Below are 17,030 nucleotides of genomic sequence, written 5' to 3'. Positions count from 1 at the left end.
CCTTTCCTCTGTGGCCCCTAAACTGTGGAATGCCCTCGCCTCCGAGCTAAAATCACAATCTTCCTTAGCACTTTTTAAGAAATCCTTAAAGACATGGCTCTTCATCGAGGCCTACCCAGAGACACGCTCTCGGACCTAGGATTATGTTTTTTGGTTAGGCGCCTTTACGCCCGACGGGCTAAGTTGCTCTATATAAGTTTATTTTCATTCATACATGTGGCCCTTAGTTTTTGCATTGACAAGACTACGGACCACTGACAGGAGTATCAGCTGTTGCTGGTGCGAAGAAAGGAAAGGAGCTCCAGAAACAGACCTTTCCCCAATGAATTGTCCTCTTCATCAAGCTATGTTATTCACTGGCCACTAAAGGGTCTTCATACTCACTCTTTTGGAACAAAAATTGTAAATAGTGATTTACCTCATACTGAGGGCATTCCAGGTTTGGGCAGCTGTCAGACAGTCATGTGGGCTTCCATTTTCATCAGGCTCCACTGCATCAATTCACAGCCACAAAGGACTCCCTGGGGTAATATCCACCTCCCAGACTCACCTCTTTGGAGAGGGCATTGCTTTGATATTGATTCACAAGACAGAAAAATCCATCAGAAGAATGAGTTACTCGCCTCCTCTTTCTGGTGGATACTCTTTCTAGCTCTGCGCAGAATGTCTGATGATAAAACTGACACAGGCATGCAAGGGGGGAGGCCTTCATGCAGCTGGTCATGTGCAGAAGAGGCATGGAGTCACTGTAGTGTAGTTCCTATTTTCCCTCTAGGCCCTGCGCATTGGAATAACATAAACAGCAGTGTAGACGTAGGACTGAGGTCAACTAGGTCTCTATTGACTATGTTAGACTTAATTTAAGTTTGCGCCAGCTAGCTCAGAGGTCACTGGAAACTTTCTTGAATGAATAGGAAGGGATCAGCTTCCCTGGCTCAGACTAGAAGGGATTCAGCTTCCGACAACCGCATAAACATGACAACTTTGCTCCCTCAGAATAAGACTAAATCTTTAGAGTCGTGTGAAAACAATAGACAGTTATTTCACTCAGTCAGATGTGCATTCGGATTGGTGTCACTACAACGCATGCTTTTACATCGCATGCCTTTACAACGCGGTTTTTATCACGCAGTCCATTACAACGCATAATGCTTTTAGGCGCTGGATAGTGAATTATTTAATTTACTATTCCAACTCCAGTCCCCGTGGATAGCAGGGAAGGTGTTGGATAGTAAATTAAATATATTCCCTATCCTAGAGCGCCCCCCAGCGCAATGCGTTGTAATGGTTTGCGTTGTAATGGTTGCGATGTAATGGTAGTGCGTTGTAAAAAATGCGTTGTAAGTGATGTTCCCCGTGCATTCTTAGTTTCACTAGAGTGCAGAGAATAGAGAGACGGGCGTTTTCAATAAAAGGTATTATTTATTGAGCAGTCTTCTTTCTCATGCAAGAGAAATGAATTGCCACAATTGCAATACTTAATATAAAGTAAAGTACGTACAGTAAAAGGAGTATTATGAAATAATACTGTAAAAGCATTGATAAGGTTTCTTAGCCATAAGACACTTTAAAATGGATGAAATATTTATACATATATACATAGGCTAACGTGCTCAACTGGTGCTTCTAAAATAAGCCTACCCCGGTGTACCTGACCTAAGCCTAATACGTTGGAAGGAATAAGTAAGTAGCAGTTTGAGTTAAGTAGGGTTTTTGCCAAGAACCTGACTCAAGAATTCTCTCCAAGGGTTTAGTCAGCACTGTACCTTGGGAATAGAATGTAGGAGGTCTGGTATCTCTCTCTCAGGACTCGATATCCAGTCACCCGCAAGGGTAGGCTGGAAACGCCGGAGCTGGATTTTCTCGGCAGGAGAAAAGACAGCGTCTTTCTCAGCACGTCAAAGAGGAGGGGCAGCGTCTGTGGGCTTCTCGCATCTGCTGGGCTCTCGGCAAGTAGATAGCTGCTCTGCTCCAAAACCACCACCGTGTGTTTGCTTAAGGCAACGTTGGTATATTTATACCTGAAAGGTGCCGAGTTTGACATAAGGTTTAGACATAGGACGTCAATTAAATGTCACTACGAACTGGCCGTTCTTACAGTGCTCGCAGGAGTTCTATTACAAATCAAAACAAAGCACATGGGGATTTCCCACGTTGCTGGAGGTTTGGTGTGTTGAAAGAACTCGTTGTGCTTTCTAGGAATCTAAGGAAGTAGCTTTTGCCGTGCCTTGGACTGCAAGGGCGATTTACTGAAATATGGATCTGATTCTTAAGCCATTATATGGATATTATTGACTATAGACGTGTAAGGGCATAAAATGGTAATTTTGATTCTGGTTCCTAGATAAAAACACAATACCCACTCCACAATCTAATGTCCATCAATTACTAAAAACTAAGCAATAAAGGTGCATGTGTATTGCATCCAACCCCAAAATACATTTTGCATTCGAAATGGTGTATGCGAAATACACGAAAGATTATAGGTACTGTACGTTTTTTTTAAGCAGTGTAATCATTAAAGAAAATGCATATATATATTTAGCTGAACGATTTGCGAAAATTACACATGAAATGTCTCTTAATACAGAAAAGAAGGTCGAGACTATTTCATCACATATAAATGCAATTGCTTGTAAGTGTGCAACAGGCTGAGGTAATATTTTGTCTCTAGAATTACTAAAAATAGAAGCTCTGTTCTTTATGAATAGTTCTACTGTAAGCAGAGTACATGTGCCAAAAAAAAGGTAAATATTTTGGAATTTGGAAAAAATAATTTCGTTTTCAGGGGAAAAAATAGTTCCCAATGTTTTCAGTAGCTTTTGTTTATCAAAGCTGAAGGCCGAATTCAGAGTTCAGAAGAACGCTGTGTGCCGGTTTGCTTAAAAGTTATTCTTTCGGTTCAGGGGAGAACATTACTTCAGACAGATGTGCAAAAAAACAGTCTACAGCTTCGGGTGAAAGTTCGACCAAGGATGAAAATGCTGTAACCGGGAAGTCGTGAGAATGATTGCTATCATCCGTGTCAGGATCAGCAATGCTCACAGAAGGTCGTAACTGGGTGATGTTGCTCTCATTGCTTGCTTCACTGCCACCTAGTCATAGTGGTGAATTTCAACGAATGCCGTCATCAGGATTGGTAACCGCTGGGGACAACACGATGCATGAGCCGTTACAGGACTTAGCAAGGTATCGACATCCATTGGTACTGCTGATTGTAGGGTAAGACAGGTGTCCAACACGCATTCTTCTCCGCATAGCATACATCGAAGCACAGGTAAGATGCAGTTCTGCCATATAGGTCTGAATATATTTTATCCGGGCTAATCTAAGGACTTTAGTTATGCGGTCCCGATAGCGTATAACTAGGATCGTTTCTTCCATTGTTGCTGGAGTCTTGTCTGCCTTTTGGCTTGCCATATCGGCGCAGAAGAGTCAAAAATAAAATTCCTGCTACGAGTCCCAAAAGTAGTGGTAGGCCCCCAAAGACCGAATGGACAAAATTGGGAAAGATGCCCAGGACTGCTTCGAAGGGTGTTAACAGTCCCGAAAAAATTGTCTTAACCCCTTCCGTGCGGCCGCGATTTTCCCCGTGTGCGGCCGCCGGCCGAACACGGGCGGGCCATGACGAACCCCAGCCGTCATCAGCACACGAGCACCGTAGTGCATGACGGCTGGGGTTCGTCACCAGCATGGAAGGGGTTAAATACATGTGCGATGCCACTGGCATCCGACATATTAGGATTTGGCTTAGCATTTACGAAATGCACAGGGCAATTAGTTGATAAAAGTGTATGTATCTTGTCGGGATTGAAAGCAGCGCAAGAACACGCACGCGCCACTAACCTGACTCCGACGGCCAGCAGAGACGACAAGACGATAGTCCTCCCAACTTCCTTCCGCACAACACCCAACAATGGAAATATCACCACTAATTGAGCATGTACGGAAAGGGGCCGTGAGGTGGAATGGCAAATGGGGTGTCTGGTGCTCTTGGTAATCTCTGGTCCAGGACAACCCCCGAAAACACCGGTATTACGACACTGCAGGTGGAGGAGAAGACAGAGAGGAGAATATTAGTACCACAAGCTACAATTGCCTGAGCTTCATTCCCCTCTTGCACTAGACTCACCGATTCCTCCCCCCTTAATTGCCGTGAATGAATCCAGATAATACTCGTAACAAGGTGGATCTTGCCAATAGTATTGAGAAGTTATCTCCACTTCTCTTTCTTAACACACCTCAGTTTGCCTCTGTTAGTTGCCGTGGGGATTTCTCATACGAGGCGTTATCTGAGCACGTCTCGTAGTGACCACAATGCTTCTTGTGGACAAGAATAGTTCCAGATAATAAGAAGTTAGGCTCCAGTTAAAACTGGTAATGACAGTATATTAAACCCCAGGGTACATGAAACAGGATGTGCACTCCGCACATGTAGAACAAAAACGGTTATCAAAGGAAATAAGAAAAAAGACGTAGGAGGCGAACCCGCATCCACAGGTATACTTGCAGTGCAGGATACGGCTTGTATTGACAGACCCACAGGAACTCTGACCTCGCAGGCTCTTTGTCGGTGCAGGCTGACATCAAAGGAAACTGACCTCGCAGGCTCTTCGTCGGCGCAGGCTGACATCAAAGGAAACTGACCTCGCAGGCTCTTCGTTGGCGCAGGCTGACATCGAAGAAAACTGACCTCGCAGGCTCTTCGTCGGCACAGGCTGACATCAAAGGAAACTGACCTCGCAGGCTCTTCGTCGGCGCAGCGGTAATCCAAGAACTCTGGCGGGAACACACCATACGACTTGGTGAGCGCTCGGATACGAATTGACAAGCACTGTACTGTTCTCCGGGAGGAGTCTAAATAGAGTCCACCCATCGACCCGACCTCCAATGCCGCATGGCCTTCTGGGACATGTAGTTTTTCCTTAATAGATGCTTAACACAGAGTCTCTTTCTCCCCGCTGCGCCTGCCTTGGGGATCGCTACATATCTCTGCTGTTGTCCTTGCAACTTGAAGATCATACGTTTCTTTTGATGACGTAATAGGCACTGTTGTCTGTAAAAGCACAGACTTCATTCTGCTTAAAGTATCAATTCGTATAGAAGAGATATTCAAGGGAGGCCAAATCGTCGCCTCAGTGTCTGTAGGGACGTTTGGATACAATGCTTGCATACAGCAAGTGACCATGGAACTAACGCTTACGAGATATGCTTTCCCTGGCACCATGCCACAACAGCTGTGATCTGTTATTAGAACGTAACTCCTGTTAGAAAGTGTCTAAAGAATGGCTCTATTTGTGTTGCAGGTGTGCCGAGCTGGTGGCATGAAAGGTTATTTGAAGTCCCCTCACAGGCCCCATGTAAATTAATACCTTGGCACAAACGTATACCGCTTAGTGATTGTTTACAATTATTACCACTAAGAAATACGTTTTTGTTCTTGTTACTATAACATGTGTGTGTATAAGGTAATTTCCATGATGACTTAATGTACCCTTTACCCAATCTTTCATACTGGCCTGCTGGTATATGTAGGAGAGTAGGGTCTGCAATCCTATGATCACCCAGATTTTTTGCTTTTGTTTCACTGGTTTACGACTTTCTCTGGCTGTGGGCCTGCTAATCAGACCCACAGCCTGGCTGTTCTCTTTCTAAATTACGATATGTACCCTAGGTGCATTTACCAATTGGTACTGGGCCACCTTATCAGACCCCGTAACGCAGGGCATAGGTGTACCCAGGGCCGCCAGGGGCTGAAGCATGTATTATGCCACCCCTGGCTGGCCTCCTAAATTTGACACAACTGGCTGCACGACAGCTGGGGCGAAGACGTGTAACCACCCTTCGCTTTAGGTATAGTAGCTCTATATCTAACCATACAATGGACACTCGAGTTCCTATCAGTCACTCCTATGGCAGGCCTTAACGATCCTGAAGGCAGAGTGCGTGGGCTCGTGTGAGCTAGGTTCAGGCCCGAGCCGAGCCCGGTTGCAGCTTGCGGGAAGACCCAATAGCTGTTCCACGATAACGCATACCATATCGGTAACTCCGGTGTCGCGTTATCAAGGCATGTCGAGTAAGGTGTCATACGAATCGGGGTGCTGCCCTCTCACCAATTCTGGCGATGAGGTTAGCATTCCACCCTTCTAGAGGGACACGACATGTACGTAACTGTGAACCCCGGTTAAAGTTAACTAAAGCCTCAGCTCCACAAAATGGATGCTGCCACCACAGACACGAGTCTGACCTCCTGCTGCTGGGAGTCCTTCCAGCGAGGAGCGCTCGGACAAAGGGTTTCCTGTCAAGGGCGGTGTTCGCACCGTCCCAGACAGGGTTTGTGTATTCTGGGTAGGTAGGGCTTTGGCGAGAAGGTGACTGCGGAGTGGCACCCCGGTGCTCACTACGCATCTGCCGGTTAGAACCAGTTCCAGGGGCGACAGCCCTGGCCTGGGGAAAGTCCGGCAGGGGAGAGGGGTGTAACTACCCCCCGTCCTGGTCCCACCCTTAGGGCAGGACCTAGTCATGTACCCACCCCTTTCTTTAGAATAAAGGCCGGAGCGGGGACCCTTCCAAATTAGATCATCTTTGATTCAAGAACTACTTTCTACGAAAGGACATTCAAGACTCTTCTCAAGATTTCTCCCTTGTGACTAAGGAGTAGTCACCCTGCATCAGCGGGCACCAACTAAGAACTCTGCGGTTTGCTGTAAGTCCTTCCTCAAGGAATCCGACGGCCCAGCTCGACGAGAACCGGCTTCCCTGGCACCTCTGACCTCTACCCACGTCATCAGCTCAGCTGTGATCTGTGGGTGCGACGAGACCTCGAGGGACCGGCCATCATCAGAACCTGCACGCTCTTAAAACCAGCACGACCATCGAGGTAACTCTCTGGTGAGTGCTCTGGGGTCCGAGAAGCCCCGACCCTGAGCCGCTCCAGCACCGAAGTGCAGTCTCCCAGCATCTCCACGATCTGCGTGGGGCCCTTCTGCTCGCTGCTCAGCACGTTGTCTGGTCACTAGCCGCTGGCTTGTGCCCTTCTGTGACGACATCCGAGAATCATCACTGCTGGTCTGGTTGCTCCAGACTGGCCCTTGCTTCCATCTTTGCGAGAAGCACCCCGGACCCTCCTGGTCCACTCAAGACGCCATCTTAGGCCCACCACGTGGCCCTGAGATCTGCCAAGGCTTGTTGCCCCATCCTGGGCCCAGCGACGCCGACAGCATCATCCTTCGTGGGACAGCTCGCACCTCCACCGTGGTCGCCGACAACGCCTCCTGGTCCGTGAGACTGCAGAGCCTAGCGTCGCCCACTCACCTGGTCGAGGTGACGGCCAACCGGTGCCTTCCTGGTACCCTCTGACTACTGGCTAGTAGTACGAACTTGGTCCCCTCTGCTTTCAGGTTTCATCAATCTCCGATCCAGGCTTGGATCTCTACGAACTATTCAGCACTGGTCGCCGGCCAGCAACTCCTTTTCTTCCGGCTCCTGGCTCGTCAGCGAAGACCCCGACGCCTGTAAGACTTGTGCAGCCGCAGCCCTCGTGGCTAGGTAACTCGGCATTTCGGTGCCTGCATAGCCTCCTTACTCTAGGGTCCTGAGTCCCTCGCTTCCGACTTGCCTTATCGGGTCCGCCCGAGACCTTAATCTTTCCGTGTCCTCGGACACTTGTTCTAATTGTGCACTTGAAGTATTTGCTAAAGAGATTTGGTTTGTGCTTAGTACCCTGTCCTCATAAAGAGTACAGGGCTGTTGTGATTCTTAATAAATATACTGTTTATTTTCATAACACTTGTGTGGTGTCCTTTCACTGGGTGTTCAAGGGGTACATGTGTGGTAAACAGCTGGCTTAACGCGCCCTCTCGAGTCTTTAGCCTTAGACTGCTCGTATCCACGCTACTAGGATAGCTGGTCTATAGGTTGACTTACAACCAAACACCATAAGGGTCGTTGGAACGATACATAGCGGTCGCTAGAATAGCGAACGTTGCATATCGGGCCAACTTCTCACATTGGTGAGCAGCGGTTGGGATTTGAGCTTGCTGTTGTTTTACCACACGTATCCTAAGAATATCTTGTTGAAAGATCGCACAAGTACTGTTAGTACATATAACTAAAGCTTAGAATACTCTGAGTTCTACTGAACCAGCTGTTGTAGCTCCTCAAGGCTTAGCACACCTTGGCTACAACTCTTAGCAAGGGTACAGTAGGTAAACACGTAGTGTAGGTAGGTGCATCACTTACACCACACTAGAAACAGTATGTCGGACAAAGGAGGAAACTCTGGGTCTCCCCTTGTGTCAGTTGACCCTCCACAGGTCATCCCTTCAGGATATACTGTGCTGAGCTTCAAGGAGTTAAGACGACTGTGTCACTCCAGGAAGATTCAGCAGGGGTCTAACCCCACAACGTCCTTTCTGATTGGTCTCTTGGAGACTTATGATGCCAGAAGAGCTGAGAAACTTCGTAGCTCTTCTAATCCAGAAGGAGACATGCCTCCCCTCGAGGGAACCCGAGACGATCCTGACCTCATCCACCTCGCAACTGAGAACGAAGATGTGGAGGAGGATGAGGATGAGGATCTCTCTGGGGATGAGGCAGATAAGGGACAGGTAGAAGTCGTCAGACTAAGCAGGTCCAACTTAAGCAAACATGATAGCGGTACTGGGGGACCCCTGGGGCCACTATCAGGTCAGCTTAACATTGGGAATGGACGAGCCCGATCTCTGTCAAGAGGCTCTGGCAGATCCCTTCAAACCAATGGCTCTCACAACTCGTCTCAGAGAGGGATGACGTCCCCTCAGAGGAGAGTGTACGAAGCTAAGGAAAGGGCAGCCAATCTAAGGATTGAAAGGGAAGAACTTGCCCTGGCCAAAGAAAGGCTTGCCTTTGCTAGAGAGCAACAGTTAAGTGGGGCAGTCCCCACTGGTGGCAGCAATGTACCTAGTAATAGGGAAAAGAGTTTCGATACGAAACACCTTGGTAAGATAGTGCCCCCCTTTAAACAAGGGGACGACATCCACAAATGGATTACTGCTTTGGAGAGGGCCTGCACTGTGCAGGGTGTTCCCCAGAGTCAGTGGGCAGCTATCTTGTGGCTCTCCTTTGAAGGAAAAGGAAGAGACAAGCTCCTCACCACAAGGGTGGAGGATGCTAACAATTACCAAATCTTGAAAAATACACTCGTTGAGGGGTTCGGCCTAACCACTGAGCAGTACAGGGTGCTGTTCAGGGATACCCAGAAAACGCAGTCTCAAGATTGGTCTGATTTTGTCGATTGTGCCACTAAGGCTTTTGAGGGCTGGTTGCTGGGCAGTAAGGTTACTGATTATCAAGGATTGTATAATTTGATGATGAGAGAACAAATTTTAAACAATTGTCAGAACCAGTTGTTGCATCAGCATCTTGTCGACTCGGATCTGACCTCTCCCCAAGAATTGGGAAAGAAGGCAGACAGATGGGTTCGTACGAGTGTTAAACAGAACCAGGGCCAGAATCAAGGTGGTCAGAAGAAAGCAGACCAGAAGGGTAAAGATTCTAAAGGGGAACAAAATGACCAGAAGTCTTCGACAGGTCCCCAACAACCCAAAGAGGGTGGGGGTCAGGCTCCCCAAAAGAAGAAAGAAGGCCAATCCAAAAGATGGTGCCAGTACTGTAAAAGTAAATCTCACTGGTTTAGTGAGTGCACCAAGAAAGGAGGAGGGCAGACTCCTGCCACTGCAGCCCCTAAGGCACCTGTGCCCCCTAGTACAGTCAGCAGTGGTAGTGCGCCTCCCAAGGGTTTAGTAGGGTTAACCCTGGGTTCTGAGGGGCGTGACAACTTAGTTGGCACACTCACTCAGGCTGTCCTTGTCAGTACAGGGGACGCGGACGTATCCCCTGACGTAAGCCCCAATACTTTGGGCAAATACCGACAGACGCCTTTCATAAATGGAAAGATGGCTCAGGCCTATAGGGACACTTGTGCCAGCGTCACCATGGTGACGCCTAACTTTGTGGACCCTGGACAGATCATGCCAGGTACAGAATTCCTGGTGACCAATGCAAGCAATGTCACTACCAATCACAGTATGGCAATTGTAGCTTTCTCCTGGGGAGGGGTAACTGGCCAAAAGAAGGTTGTAGTTAGTCCAGACCTCCCAGTGGATTGTTTGTTGGGCAATGATTTGGAGTCGTCACAATGGTCAGAAGTGGAGCACCGGACTCACATGGAAATGTTAGGTTTGCCAGCACATGTGTTCGCTGTGACTAGGTCACAGGTCAGGAAATGCCCCACTGAACAGGTGCTGGATCCTGGAACAACGGACCAGACACCTCCCAAGAAAAAGAGCGGTAGGGTTAAGGCTGCGCCTTCCCCCTTGCCCCAGGTCGAGGATCAAGTCTCAGAGGAGGCTGACCTACAGGAATTGAGGGAAACTGAGCCTAGGGAATTCGAACTTGATCAAGTTGAATTCTTGGGTTCAGGGGGACCCTCAAGGGAAGACCTGGGAAAGGACCAGTTAGACTGCCCTTCTCTTGAACCCCTCAGACAGCAGGCTGCTGCTGAGGCTGCTGGGAACGCCACAGGTACCCACAAGGTATACTGGGAAGATGGACTCCTGTACACTGAGTCAAGAGACCCCAAGCCTGGCATGACCAGGAGGCTGGTTGTACCCTTGTCTCAGCGTGGTTTCCTACTTACCTTGGCCCACGAGATTCCCTTAGCAGGTCACTTAGGCCAGACGAAAACGTGGGACAGGCTTGTCTCACACTTTCACTGGCCTCACATGAACGAAGATACCAAGGAGTTTTGCCGCTCCTGTGTCACTTGCCAAGCCAGTGGTAAGTCAGGTGGCACGACAAAGGCCCCCCTTATACCAATGCCTGTGGTGGGGGTGCCCTTTGAACGGGTGGGGATCGACATCGTCGGTCCCATGGAACCACCTACAGCATCAGGGCACAAGTTTATACTGGTGGTAGTGGATCATGCCACCAGGTATCCTGAAGCTATTCCCCTTAGGACCACTACAGCACCTGTTGTGGCAAGAGCCCTAGTTGGAGTGTTCTCCAGAGTGGGCTTCCCTAAGGAGGTCGTCTCCGACAGAGGTGCAAACTTTATGTCGAGCTACTTAACTGCTATGTGGAAGGAATGTGGTGTTAACTACAAGTTCACTACACCCTATCATCCACAATGCAATGGGCTTGTTGAGAGATTCAACAGGACCCTAAAAGGGATGATTCATGGACTACCGGAAAAGCTTCGGCGTAGATGGGACGTCCTGATCCCCTGCCTCTTGTTCGCCTACAGAGAAGTCCCGCAGAAGGGGGTTGGCTACAGCCCTTTTGAACTTTTGTACGGGCATCCTGTAAGGGGACCCCTGTGTTTGGTGAAGGAAGGATGGGAGAGACCTCTCAAAAAGCCTGCAGCCAACATAGTGGACTATGTGCTTGGCCTCCGCTCGCGGATGGCTGAATACATGGAAAAGGCATCTGAAAACCTTAAGGCCAGCCAAGAACTCCAAAAAGCTTGGCATGACCAAAAGGCTGTCTTGACTGTTTACCAGCCCGGACAGAAGGTGTGGGTGTTGGAGCCAGTGGCCCCAGCAGCACTCAAGGACAAATGGTCCGGGCCCTACACCATCCTGGAGAAAAAGGGAGAGGTCACCTACCTGGTCGACCTGGGAACTCCCCGGAGCCCCCACAGGGTGCTTCATGTCAACAGGCTAAAAGCATATGTCGACAGGAAGGACATGAGTTTGCTCATGGCCCTAGATGAGGGACAGGAAGAGGAGAGTGACCCTCTCCCCGACCTGCTCACTCAGAATCCTGACGATGGCTCGGTAGATGGTGTTGTCTTTTGTGGCAGCCTCTCCGAACATCAACAGAGCGACTGTAAACAGGTTCTTCAGTCGTTCAGACATATGTTTTCTCTAACACCCAGTCAGACCGATTGGTGCACCCATGAGGTTGACACTGGTGACAGCTTGCCCGTCAAGAGTAAAATCTACAGGCAGCCTGATCACGTTAGAGACTGCATCAAGAGTGAAGTGCAGAAAATGTTGGAGCTGGGAGTCATTGAACCCTCGGATAGCCCTTGGGCTAGTCCCGTAGTTCTAGTGCCGAAACCTCACACCCAGGGTGGTAAGAGAGAGATGAGGTTTTGCGTAGACTACAGGGGTCTCAATGCAGTCACTAAGACTGACGCCCACCCAATACCAAGGGCAGACGAGCTTATCGATAGATTGGCTTCGGCCAACTACTTAAGTACGTTTGACCTGACAGCTGGGTATTGGCAAATCAGGTTAGCTGAGGACGCCAAGCCTAAAACCGCATTTTCAACCCCTGGCGGGCATTATCAGTTCGTGGTAATGCCCTTTGGTCTGAAAAATGCACCTGCCACCTTCCAACGGTTGGTGAATCAAGTCCTTACTGGGCTGGATGACTTCTGTGCGGCGTATCTTGACGATATCGCTGTCTTTAGCTCCACCTGGGAGGATCACCTGGTCCACCTGCGGAAGACGTTAGAGGCACTGCAAGCAGCAGGTCTCACTATCAAGGCCACCAAGTGCCAGATAGGGCAGACACAGGTTGTATACCTGGGCCACCTTGTAGGTGGAGGTCAGGTTCAGCCACTGGAGAGCAAGATACAGTCAATCAGGGACTGGGCTCCTCCAACCACCCAGACTCAGGTTCGAGCTTTCTTGGGCCTGACTGGTTACTATAGGAAGTTTGTCAGGAACTATGGTTCAATTGTGACACCATTAAACGAACTGACAAGTAAGAAAATGCCAAAAAAAGTTCAGTGGACAGCGAGCTGTCAAAAAGCATTCGATGACCTAAAGCAGGCCATGTGCACGGCGCCTATCCTCAAGAGTCCGGACTACTCCAAACCATTCATTGTCCAAACAGATGCTTCTGAGTTGGGTGTGGGAGCTGTTCTTTCTCAACTGAATTTTGATGGTCAAGACCAGCCCATTGCTTTTATAAGCAGAAGGCTGACCCCTAGAGAGAAGAATTGGTCAGCTATTGAGAGGGAGGCCTTTGCTGTGGTTTGGGCCCTGAAGAAGCTGAGGCCATACTTGTTTGGCACTCACTTCAAGATTCAGACCGACCATAAGCCCCTCTTGTGGCTAAATCAGATGAAGGGTGAAAACCCCAAACTGCTTAGGTGGTCCATTTCCCTACAGGGGATGGACTTTACAGTGGAACATAGACCTGGTACTGATCATGGCAATGCCGATGGGCTCTCCAGATATTTCCACTTAGAACAAGAAGACTCACCTGGTCAAGGTTAGCTTATTGTTCCGACGTTTGGGGGGGGGTCATGTAGGAGAGTAGGGTCTGCAATCCTATGATCACCCAGATTTTTTGCTTTTGTTTCACTGGTTTACGACTTTCTCTGGCTGTGGGCCTGCTAATCAGACCCACAGCCTGGCTGTTCTCTTTCTAAATTACGATATGTACCCTAGGTGCATTTACCAATTGGTACTGGGCCACCTTATCAGACCCCGTAACGCAGGGCATAGGTGTACCCAGGGCCGCCAGGGGCTGAAGCATGTATTATGCCACCCCTGGCTGGCCTCCTAAATTTGACACAACTGGCTGCACGACAGCTGGGGCGAAGACGTGTAACCACCCTTCGCTTTAGGTATAGTAGCTCTATATCTAACCATACAATGGACACTCGAGTTCCTATCAGTCACTCCTATGGCAGGCCTTAACGATCCTGAAGGCAGAGTGCGTGGGCTCGTGTGAGCTAGGTTCAGGCCCGAGCCGAGCCCGGTTGCAGCTTGCGGGAAGACCCAATAGCTGTTCCACGATAACGCATACCATATCGGTAACTCCGGTGTCGCGTTATCAAGGCATGTCGAATAAGGTGTCATACGAATCGGGGTGCTGCCCTCTCACCAATTCTGGCGATGAGGTTAGCATTCCACCCTTCTAGAGGGACACGACATGTACGTAACTGTGAACCCCGGTTAAAGTTAACTAAAGCCTCAGCTCCACAAAATGGATGCTGCCACCACAGACACGAGTCTGACCTCCTGCTGCTGGGAGTCCTTCCAGCGAGGAGCGCTCGGACAAAGGGTTTCCTGTCAAGGGCGGTGTTCGCACCGTCCCAGACAGGGTTTGTGTATTCTGGGTAGGTAGGGCTTTGGCGAGAAGGTGACTGCGGAGTGGCACCCCGGTGCTCACTACGCATCTGCCGGTTAGAACCAGTTCCAGGGGCGACAGCCCTGGCCTGGGGAAAGTCCGGCAGGGGAGAGGGGTGTAACTACCCCCCGTCCTGGTCCCACCCTTAGGGCAGGACCTAGTCATGTACCCACCCCTTTCTTTAGAATAAAGGCCGGAGCGGGGACCCTTCCAAATTAGATCATCTTTGATTCAAGAACTACTTTCTACGAAAGGACATTCAAGACTCTTCTCAAGATTTCTCCCTTGTGACTAAGGAGTAGTCACCCTGCATCAGCGGGCACCAACTAAGAACTCTGCGGTTTGCTGTAAGTCCTTCCTCAAGGAATCCGACGGCCCAGCTCGACGAGAACCGGCTTCCCTGGCACCTCTGACCTCTACCCACGTCATCAGCTCAGCTGTGATCTGTGGGTGCGACGAGACCTCGAGGGACCGGCCATCATCAGAACCTGCACGCTCTTAAAACCAGCACGACCATCGAGGTAACTCTCTGGTGAGTGCTCTGGGGTCCGAGAAGCCCCGACCCTGAGCCGCTCCAGCACCGAAGTGCAGTCTCCCAGCATCTCCACGATCTGCGTGGGGCCCTTCTGCTCGCTGCTCAGCACGTTGTCTGGTCACTAGCCGCTGGCTTGTGCCCTTCTGTGACGACATCCGAGAATCATCACTGCTGGTCTGGTTGCTCCAGACTGGCCCTTGCTTCCATCTTTGCGAGAAGCACCCCGGACCCTCCTGGTCCACTCAAGACGCCATCTTAGGCCCACCACGTGGCCCTGAGATCTGCCAAGGCTTGTTGCCCCATCCTGGGCCCAGCGACGCCGACAGCATCATCCTTCGTGGGACAGCTCGCACCTCCACCGTGGTCGCCGACAACGCCTCTTGGTCCGTGAGACTGCAGAGCCTAGCGTCGCCCACTCACCTGGTCGAGGTGACGGCCAACCGGTGCCTTCCTGGTACCCTCTGACTACTGGCTAGTAGTACGAACTTGGTCCCCTCTGCTTTCAGGTTTCATCAATCTCCGATCCAGGCTTGGATCTCTACGAACTATTCAGCACTGGTCGCCGGCCAGCAACTCCTTTTCTTCCGGCTCCTGGCTCGTCAGCGAAGACCCCGACGCCTGTAAGACTTGTGCAGCCGCAGCCCTCGTGGCTAGGTAACTCGGCATTTCGGTGCCTGCATAGCCTCCTTACTCTAGGGTCCTGAGTCCCTCGCTTCCGACTTGCCTTATCGGGTCCGCCCGAGACCTTAATCTTTCCGTGTCCTCGGACACTTGTTCTAATTGTGCACTTGAAGTATTTGCTAAAGAGATTTGGTTTGTGCTTAGTACCCTGTCCTCATAAAGAGTACAGGGCTGTTGTGATTCTTAATAAATATACTGTTTATTTTCATAACACTTGTGTGGTGTCCTTTCACTGGGTGTTCAAGGGGTACATGTGTGGTAAACAGCTGGCTTAACGCGCCCTCTCGAGTCTTTAGCCTTAGACTGCTCGTATCCACGCTACTAGGATAGCTGGTCTATAGGTTGACTTACAACCAAACACCATAAGGGTCGTTGGAACGATACATAGCGGTCGCTAGAATAGCGAACGTTGCATATCGGGCCAACTTCTCACAGTATATACTCTTGGATTTTTTTTAAATTGGAAAGTTGTTATCGGAATTCTGATTATTCCGTGTATTATCCATTCAATGACAGGTCTTTCTGACATTGTCAATGGTAATCTCTCAAGTTTTTCAATGCTCAGAATCGTATAGTCTGCTCCTTTTTGTGCCAAACTGATTTGTTTATCAGTAAGGTTAAAGATAGAGAACAATGACGTTTTGTTGATTAAACGCCAAGGCACATAGCCTGAATGCAGATTTTGCAACGTCCAGCCTAGCTGTACAATAGAACGTAATTGGGACTGGCCATGTTGTAACATTAGCAAGACCTGATCTATTATATTAATGGCAGATGATACAATACTGTCCAGTGAATATATTCTGGAGGACAGAGTCATTAACCCATTGTCCACAACAGAAAGTAATTTTTTCCAAATTAATACGATCAATTTCTCGTATTTTCTCTGCTGTCTCAATTTGAGTCACTTTCCAAACTTTGTTGTACGCAGCGTATATACTGGCCGCTATGAAACATTTTTGACGCTGTTTGCGTGGTCCCATTATGAAATCGCACAAGTCAGCACCATCTTTAAGTAAAGTCAAGTGTTGCCTAATTTCAGCCAGTGTGGATGTCTGTAGCCATTCAAGGCATAGTTTTCCTACACTGTATGTTGTTACTATCCCTGGATGTTGTCTCTGGGAGTATCTAGGGTCTGGTCTGGTCATTTTTAACCCCTGTATTTTGTTCAGGAATCTATCTTGACATTTATTTGTGTCTGTTGGTCAGATTAACCACTTTTTCCAATCAGGATGTGTTCTGTTTTGAAGTAAAATTTGGGATACGTATATCTCAATATCTGTGGTTGTATTATCAGGTATTGGCTTTGGAATAGACGGTTTGTTTAAGTCTTTAATCTTGGCTAGGCCAAGACAGGTAGTCTGTTGAATGGTGTCATTCAAGAACATTATTTGTTCTGGGATCATGCAGGCTCGAAATAATGCTTCTAATCCTTGGACCTGCCATTCTTTTGTACCCCAGATGGTTTTTGTTTCAATGTTGTTTTTCCAGAAATCAAAACCAAATGTAATCATTTTTTCATAAAATGTTTCCGAATAAATCAGTTTAGTATTTGTCAGCATGGTTTTTGTCCCTGTTTTATCTAACAGTTTGTAATAAAATGTTTCTGCATCACTTGTGTTAAACCCTGAGAAGTATGGGAATTTCTCATAAAATGTGTTCGAACTGCTTTTAGGTGGAGTCT

Source organism: Lissotriton vulgaris, chromosome 8, assembly GCF_964263255.1.
Source record: "Lissotriton vulgaris chromosome 8, aLisVul1.2, whole genome shotgun sequence".
NCBI classification, from domain to species: domain Eukaryota; kingdom Metazoa; phylum Chordata; class Amphibia; order Caudata; family Salamandridae; genus Lissotriton; species Lissotriton vulgaris.
Note: the sequence above shows the minus strand (reverse complement) of the source record.